The sequence below is a fragment of the Triticum urartu genome, chromosome 7 (genome assembly GCF_003073215.2).
Source record: "Triticum urartu cultivar G1812 chromosome 7, Tu2.1, whole genome shotgun sequence".
Taxonomy (NCBI): Eukaryota; Viridiplantae; Streptophyta; class Magnoliopsida; order Poales; family Poaceae; genus Triticum; species Triticum urartu.
In genome coordinates, this window is record NC_053028.1 from 67,512,980 (window position 1) to 67,519,709 (window position 6,730).

General features: G+C 43.7%; 1 pseudogene; it reads right to left on the bottom strand.

The window, feature by feature from the left end:
- Positions 1-518: 518 nt before the first annotated feature.
- Positions 519-5,200, bottom strand: LOC125518373 (annotated as a pseudogene).
- Between the last annotated feature and the right edge of the window lie 1,530 nt (positions 5,201-6,730).

Sequence of the window (6,730 nt, forward strand, 5' to 3'; positions counted from 1 at the left end):
ACAACTGTAAATTGCGTGTAGTTTCATGCTTTTAGTTTGTTGGGCATGCAAATTAACATGTATTTTCTATGTTTTGCTTAGAAAAAGAGCTTTGAAAGGCAAGAGAAGATGGTCCTACCTCTGAATTTGATCTTAGCTCTGGTGGCTAGCTCAGCGCGGCAAGAGAAAGGTTTTCGTACTCTTGAGGCAGAGGCATCACCAAGAGCAACTCGGCTGGCTGGCTGTCCACAACAAGGGACATGAGACATGAGACATGGAGCTGCCCAGTAGAATGTATGTTTATGTTCTTGGTGTAGTCGACTAGACTGGCTGTTGTACAAGCTCAACCCTGCATGCTTGACCTCTATACTATGGTGGTGGCTATAATTAGGCAGAGTTGTTATAGTGTTTTCCTTCCATGTGAAAGAAATACAAAATGGCCCATTGTACTGCCTTTGTGAATGCATTTCTTTCTGCCTATTATGCTGCCGAAATTTCTAGCAGGAGCTATACCTATGCTTTCTGCCTCTTAAAGTTAATTACCTCACTGCTTGGTCCAGAGTCGAGGCCCCACACTCCAAATGACATGCAATTGGAGTGACTTGGTTAGAACCATTTGCTTTTCCTCGTGGTGGTGGTGCTGCTGCGTTGCCATTCATCAAGATGGCAGTTATGCTGTCAACGTCCATTGAGATCATGGGCACTGGAGCACAGGGTGATGCTGGTGCTACCACTGGTTGCAACTGGTGAGGGGCTCAAGGACTCGAGCATACTGGAAGGACCAAGACTGCAATGATCCTGGTGAAGAGAAGGAAGGACTTGGCATTCCTAGCAAGTGGTTGACATTGCTCTTCTGCGTGGTGATATTTCTGTCTTCTTTCTATAATTGGTCTCTAGGTTATGGTTTATGTCTGGTGCCTTCTGTTGTGCTTCTTATGTTATAATCTGCCCCCCTTTGTTGATAATGGATGAGGCTTTTTCTACCCATATTGTTACCCTGACTACAAAATGCTAGCATCTGCAGTTGCTTTTCTGTCTACTACAAGTGAAAGGCCTTAAACACAGTAAACTAGATTGTGTCACGGAAGCAAATTGCTAATGACATTGGTTACTTTACAATTGTATAAACAAAAAGAAAGTATTGTTTAAGCTATTAAGGATGACATGTTTTTTGACAGTTTTAGCTATTCAATATATCTTAGCTTCTATTATGATATCTCAAAACATACATAGAATAGCATTAAAAGGAATAGTTGATCTTAATACTCGCTTTTACCTACCTTTCATTACCACCACTAGTTGGGGATGCATTGCCAGTAAAATTGATGACTTTAGTCTGCTCTTCACAATTCTGCAACTGATATCCTGTATTCATCTTTGCTTGGCAAGTTTTAGTCCTCTCAAGAAGAGCCAGGAAATGATGTATGCATTTTTCATACTTGGGGAGGTCCACCTTCAAACCCTCGTGCACATCACTCTTCTCAAACAACATTAAATTCAGTATCCTTATGATTGATTTCTTGAAATTTGCTTTGCGTTTGTATTGATTAGCTTTTGCTTCAGATAGTGATGAGAATTGTTCCTGTATGGAGATGGAACCAAGGGTTTAAGTGACAGAGATGTGCAAAATCATCAATGAATGAAGATTTATCTCTAGGAAAAGGACAAAGTGACCTCTGTTAGTGTTGGAAGAACGACTCTACGATCCAGAAAACTGAGGAAAATAAGCATCTTTCCAAGACTTGATCTGCAATGAAATATTGCAGCAATACAATTAGGCCGAGTACAAATCAAAACAACCATCAACAACTCATCAACTTGATTTGGTCATTCAGCTAGTAAGGCTTCTGCATTGAAATGCAAGCCAAGTAAACAATATCCAGTACATATACAAGAACCTTAATTACTAAATTGGGTTTACTAAAGCAACTGTGCATAACTACCACATATTAGGAGTATACCTATAGATATAAGAACAGATGATACACACATACTCCCTCGTACAAAAAAAAATATAGGACTTTTTTGTAGGCTAAACTAGCCTACAAAAACGTCTTATATTTTGATGCAGAGGGAGTATAAAATGAAGGATTCTCTCACCTTACAAAATATTTCCTCCTTGAGATCATATTCTCTGGCACTCCCCATCGTAGCTGAAATATCAGACACCGTAACTTGAGAAAAAACAAACAAAATCAAAGGAAAACCATGATTGAAGTTGTATGGCATTCACATTTTTTGTTAAATAAAGCAGCTTAAGTACCTGGAATCTGAGAGTTCTGACAAAGCGAAGTGCTTTGCTAGCACCGGGAATCTGTTGTACAGGTGGAGTCATGGGCTCAGGTTCACATGCCTTGAATGGCGATATAATAGACTTGTTTGCCTAGCACCCTGCTGATTATTCCATCTTGTAAGCTGACCAGGCTGCATCTTGGAGACATCAGCTTGTTGTGCTCCAAGCATTTCGTACCTTTGCATTCCATCTCTTGTTGGTTGGCCCTCAAAATTTGATTCAACCTTGTCATCTGCGGCTGTCGCACTCCTATAGCACTATCATTTTTTCCAAGCAGGTGATTTTGCTGAGAATTTGGACGAATTAGTGTACATGTGTATGTGTGTTCACAAATAAATTCAAAATATTTGCACTCTGGAAAAATTAAATTTGAAAAGGAGCTCCCTGGAGCTCAGCGTCCGTTGGCATTTTCCGCGGTATGTTCTTCCTTCCTTGCCTTCTTGAGAGATTACTTGTGTACTGATCCTACCGCTATTGAATTTCTGTGCCTATATTCCGGAAACAAGACATCTTCATGAAGACCTCCTATTTTTGAATAAGATCGGACATTTCCACATTGAGATGAAATGACATTGAGGAAAATAATACTGAGTTGAGCGTCTAAGCTCTAATGCCAGACGTGGTGTCCTCTAGTCATGCATTATGTTTGCTATAGCCAAGGTTTGATGCGGACATGGATTAATGATCGGAGGGAGCTTGGAGAAGAAAAAGGGACAAAAAGATAGATATTCCTTCACGCGGGCCCAACAATGTGAACACGACTAACAAACAAGGAAACGCCATGCCGGTGGCCCAAGCACAGGCTACACAAACCAAGTTTTGACAAAGAAAGGATCTGCATCCCTGAAACACATAGAAGGGCTCTGTCTAACTCACGTGTTACATCAACTTAGACAACACAGAAGTGAGAAGCCACAAGATCCACTGTCGGTGGCCTCAATCCTGGCTGCCTCTTGACCTAATGCCCCTGCCACTGACGGTCGTGGGTCATAGCCGACCGTTCTCCCAATTCACCCTCCACAATCTTGATCGGGTATGATCTTCCTAATTACTCTCTACATTTTTAGATCCATCATTCTACATCTGTTTCGGGAACGGGACTGGATCCAGATTCTCGCTTAAGGATGTGCGCTATATCACCGATGTCGCGCCGGCTCTCTTCTCCTTTGTCTGTGACTCTTGTGGCTTGGCGGCAGCCAGTGGCGGAGCCAGAACTTTTGTGGAGCCTGGGCGAGTTTGAGTCTAATTGTCTAAACTGAAAATAAATATCGGATATTCCAAGGAATTGGATCTTTTGCCCCACTTTTCTTCTAACTTTGATCATTTGCAAATCATCAAACCCTATGTAAAGTGGGGCAAAAGATCCAATCCCCTGATATACAACATATAAAATAGCACCAAACTTTCGAACCACAAATGCAAATAAATAATGTACATAGTAAAAGTATAAACATAACCCTATAAATGTAATTATAAAATGAACTACTCCCTCCAATCAAAAACACGATGCTATTTGGATCGGATGGAGTGTCATATATACTCCCTCCATCCGGTGAAGAGTGTACATCTAGCTTCAAAATTTGTCCACAAAAGAGTGTACTTCTATCTTCCCAATGCATTTTAATGTAGAAAAAAAAAACTTCTCTCTCATCACACGGTAATCAAGACCAATAGCAATTTACACATGGTCTTCTTAATTTCTACATGCACTTAGCTCATTGGGGGTTGGGTAATTGAAGAGAAAGAGATGATGTTGCATCTTCCAATGCATTTTTTACTTAACTCCATAATTTATCCTAAAATTTATAGATGTACACTCTTCAGCGGACGGAAGGAGTATATAATATAGAGATCTCTATAATATAACATATCAATGTTTAGTTTCATAAACAGAAATTCATCATCTATGAAATTTAATAATTTAAAATTTTAAGTTAGCATCTATTTAGAACAAATCCATAAACTAAAGACTAGGCTCATGAAGATGTGATCATCCCCAATGGCCAATTCCCTGTGCCACAACCTCAAAATTTAAGTACTAAATTTATCAATCTCTAAATCAGTTAGTAGACTTATCTGATCAGAAAGCAAGGGACAAGTAGACCAGGATGCAAGTAGATCCTTGGGATAGATCCGCTCCGGCCGCCGTTAGCCGCGAGCGGCGCGCCCTGGCCAGCCTCCGTACGCCGCCGCCAGTCCCTCTCCACGATGGATGAGAAACGGACAAGCCAAAGGGCCAAACTCCGACGGCTCGTGTTCTTCTCGAGTAGTAGTAATAGTTTTGGAAATAAAATGGGCTTTCACTGTTAACTAGCCCATTACTCAACTATTTATTTTAACCGGCCGTGGTAAGCCGGATTAATTAGCCCATTACAGTTTACTTCCCCTAAAGAAAGCCTAACATACATGTCTGCCCGGGGAAACCATACGAATCTCACGATGCAGAACAGGATTTCTCCCATTGTTTATTAGTTGCGTACGTTTTCCAGTAGCCAGCGAGCCCGGGCAAGTGCCCAGGTCGCCGGGCGCTGGCTCCGCCCCTGGCGGCAGCTGTGGAAAATGCCTTGATCAGAGATATCTCAGGTGTGATTTTGTCGTAGAATTATTGAGAGTTTGGGACCTTTCTCAAGAAACCTGTTCTCTCTCGCTAGCGCGTCCACATGATGGTCAATGGTGCTTGTTGCCTCTTCTTTGCGGCCAGTCGTTGCTTCGCCTTTGCTAATGCGATCTGCAGGCCAGTCGAAGGCAACTGCTAGGTTTAAGTTCTTCATGTGCCTAGTTGTTCACAAGCACTGCCTCACCCCTAACAACTGGCTTTCTGAGCAACTCATCATTCCCGGTCTGCCTTGCTGCATTGGTGTCCCCAAAACGTGCACTCACATGTTCATGCACTGCCTCTTCACGCACCAGGTCTGGCAGTGTTTCCATGAATGGACGACCACAGACTTCCCTATGCAAGAAATGGACTCCAATGATACTGAGAATTGGTATCTTAAGGCCAAAAAACTCCCTCCAAAGAATATGTGACACAACTTGGATACGATCACTATCCTAGTCCATTGGAGAACATAGAAGGAGCATAGTATGAGGATGTTTGAGCACACAAAGAGCAGTGCCGCCTGCCTAATGGCTCTCGTCAAGGAAAACATCCAAGCCTGGAGGGCCGCTGGCTGCATCATCACGAACTACACTGTTTTTGATCTGTCCTTTTGACAGTGGCCTTTTTGTGGGTGGCATCTTGTCACCCCTTTGAAAAAAATATCTTCATAGGTCGACCTATCGCACACGGTTGTTCTGTACCGTGTGCTTTGCAACCACCTATCACACACCACTGCAAGGCGACAGGTTTGAAACTGTGTTTGTGACAGTGGTTTTTAATCGTGTGATGACCCAATCTGCACTGGTGCTCGTATCAACAATTTCTCTCCACGTGGCCCCAACAATCACATGGCTAACGAACGCGAAAATGGACTGCAGCCCACACACAAGTTTGGGAAAGAACCGGGATCAGTCTTCTAAAAAATGACGAGGAAGCAGAAAAACCCTTGAACGCTATATGACTCCACTTTCACATGTTAATTACCGAGTAGCAGAGCTAGTACCAGATCGAGCGTCAAGAATTTGTCTGCCTAGAAGCTACCGCCAACGCCTCAATCCTGGCTGCCCCTACCAGGCGTTAAGCCTGGTAAGCTATCTCAAAAAAAAAAAAAATCCTGGCCGCCCCTGTGCCGAACGTGTGTGGCCGCCCATCGTCGTTCCTCCTATTCACTAATGTCGACAACCGTTGCGTCTTCAAGGACCAACATCCGTGACTCTTGTGCCGTAAAAGTTGAGCCTTCAAGGTACGACTTGCTTATTACTCTCTAGATTTATAGATCCACGATAATTCTGTGGGCCCTACCCTGTCTCGGACGCATACATGGCTATGCATGCATGGCTACAGCGGCAGCAGCACTACAAGTGGTTACTCAGCTAGCATGCAGAAGGTGCAGGTCGGCAACAACAGCTTATGCATTCCTTACTATACTTCATAGCTAGCAGATATTTTGCTTAGGTCGGTTTGACCACTATATAAGGAGTTGCTCCATCATGTTACTCATTCACTCCAATCCATTTGAGCTTCACAACATCTTGTGTGTCCGTGAGCTTCTCTCTTCCATGTGCGTGTGTGTGTAAGCAGCACTAGTGAGCGCGTGTTTGCTAGTGTGCTGGCCTGAGCTAGCCACTTGCTCTTTCACCGGTCATTATCAGTATACTCGAGTGCTAGCGAGTAGTTCTGGGCTAACAATTGGCATCAGAGCCTCAGGTTGCAGTAGCCATGGCCGGTGCAAAAGGAGTGCAGCAGCGCACCATCTCGGGTGTTCCCAGTCGCGCCATCACAGGACGGCTCCCAGTCGCCGGCTCCGGAGCGGCGAGGGCGCAGCCGGTCCAGGCGCGGCCATCGCGGTGAGGTCGTGG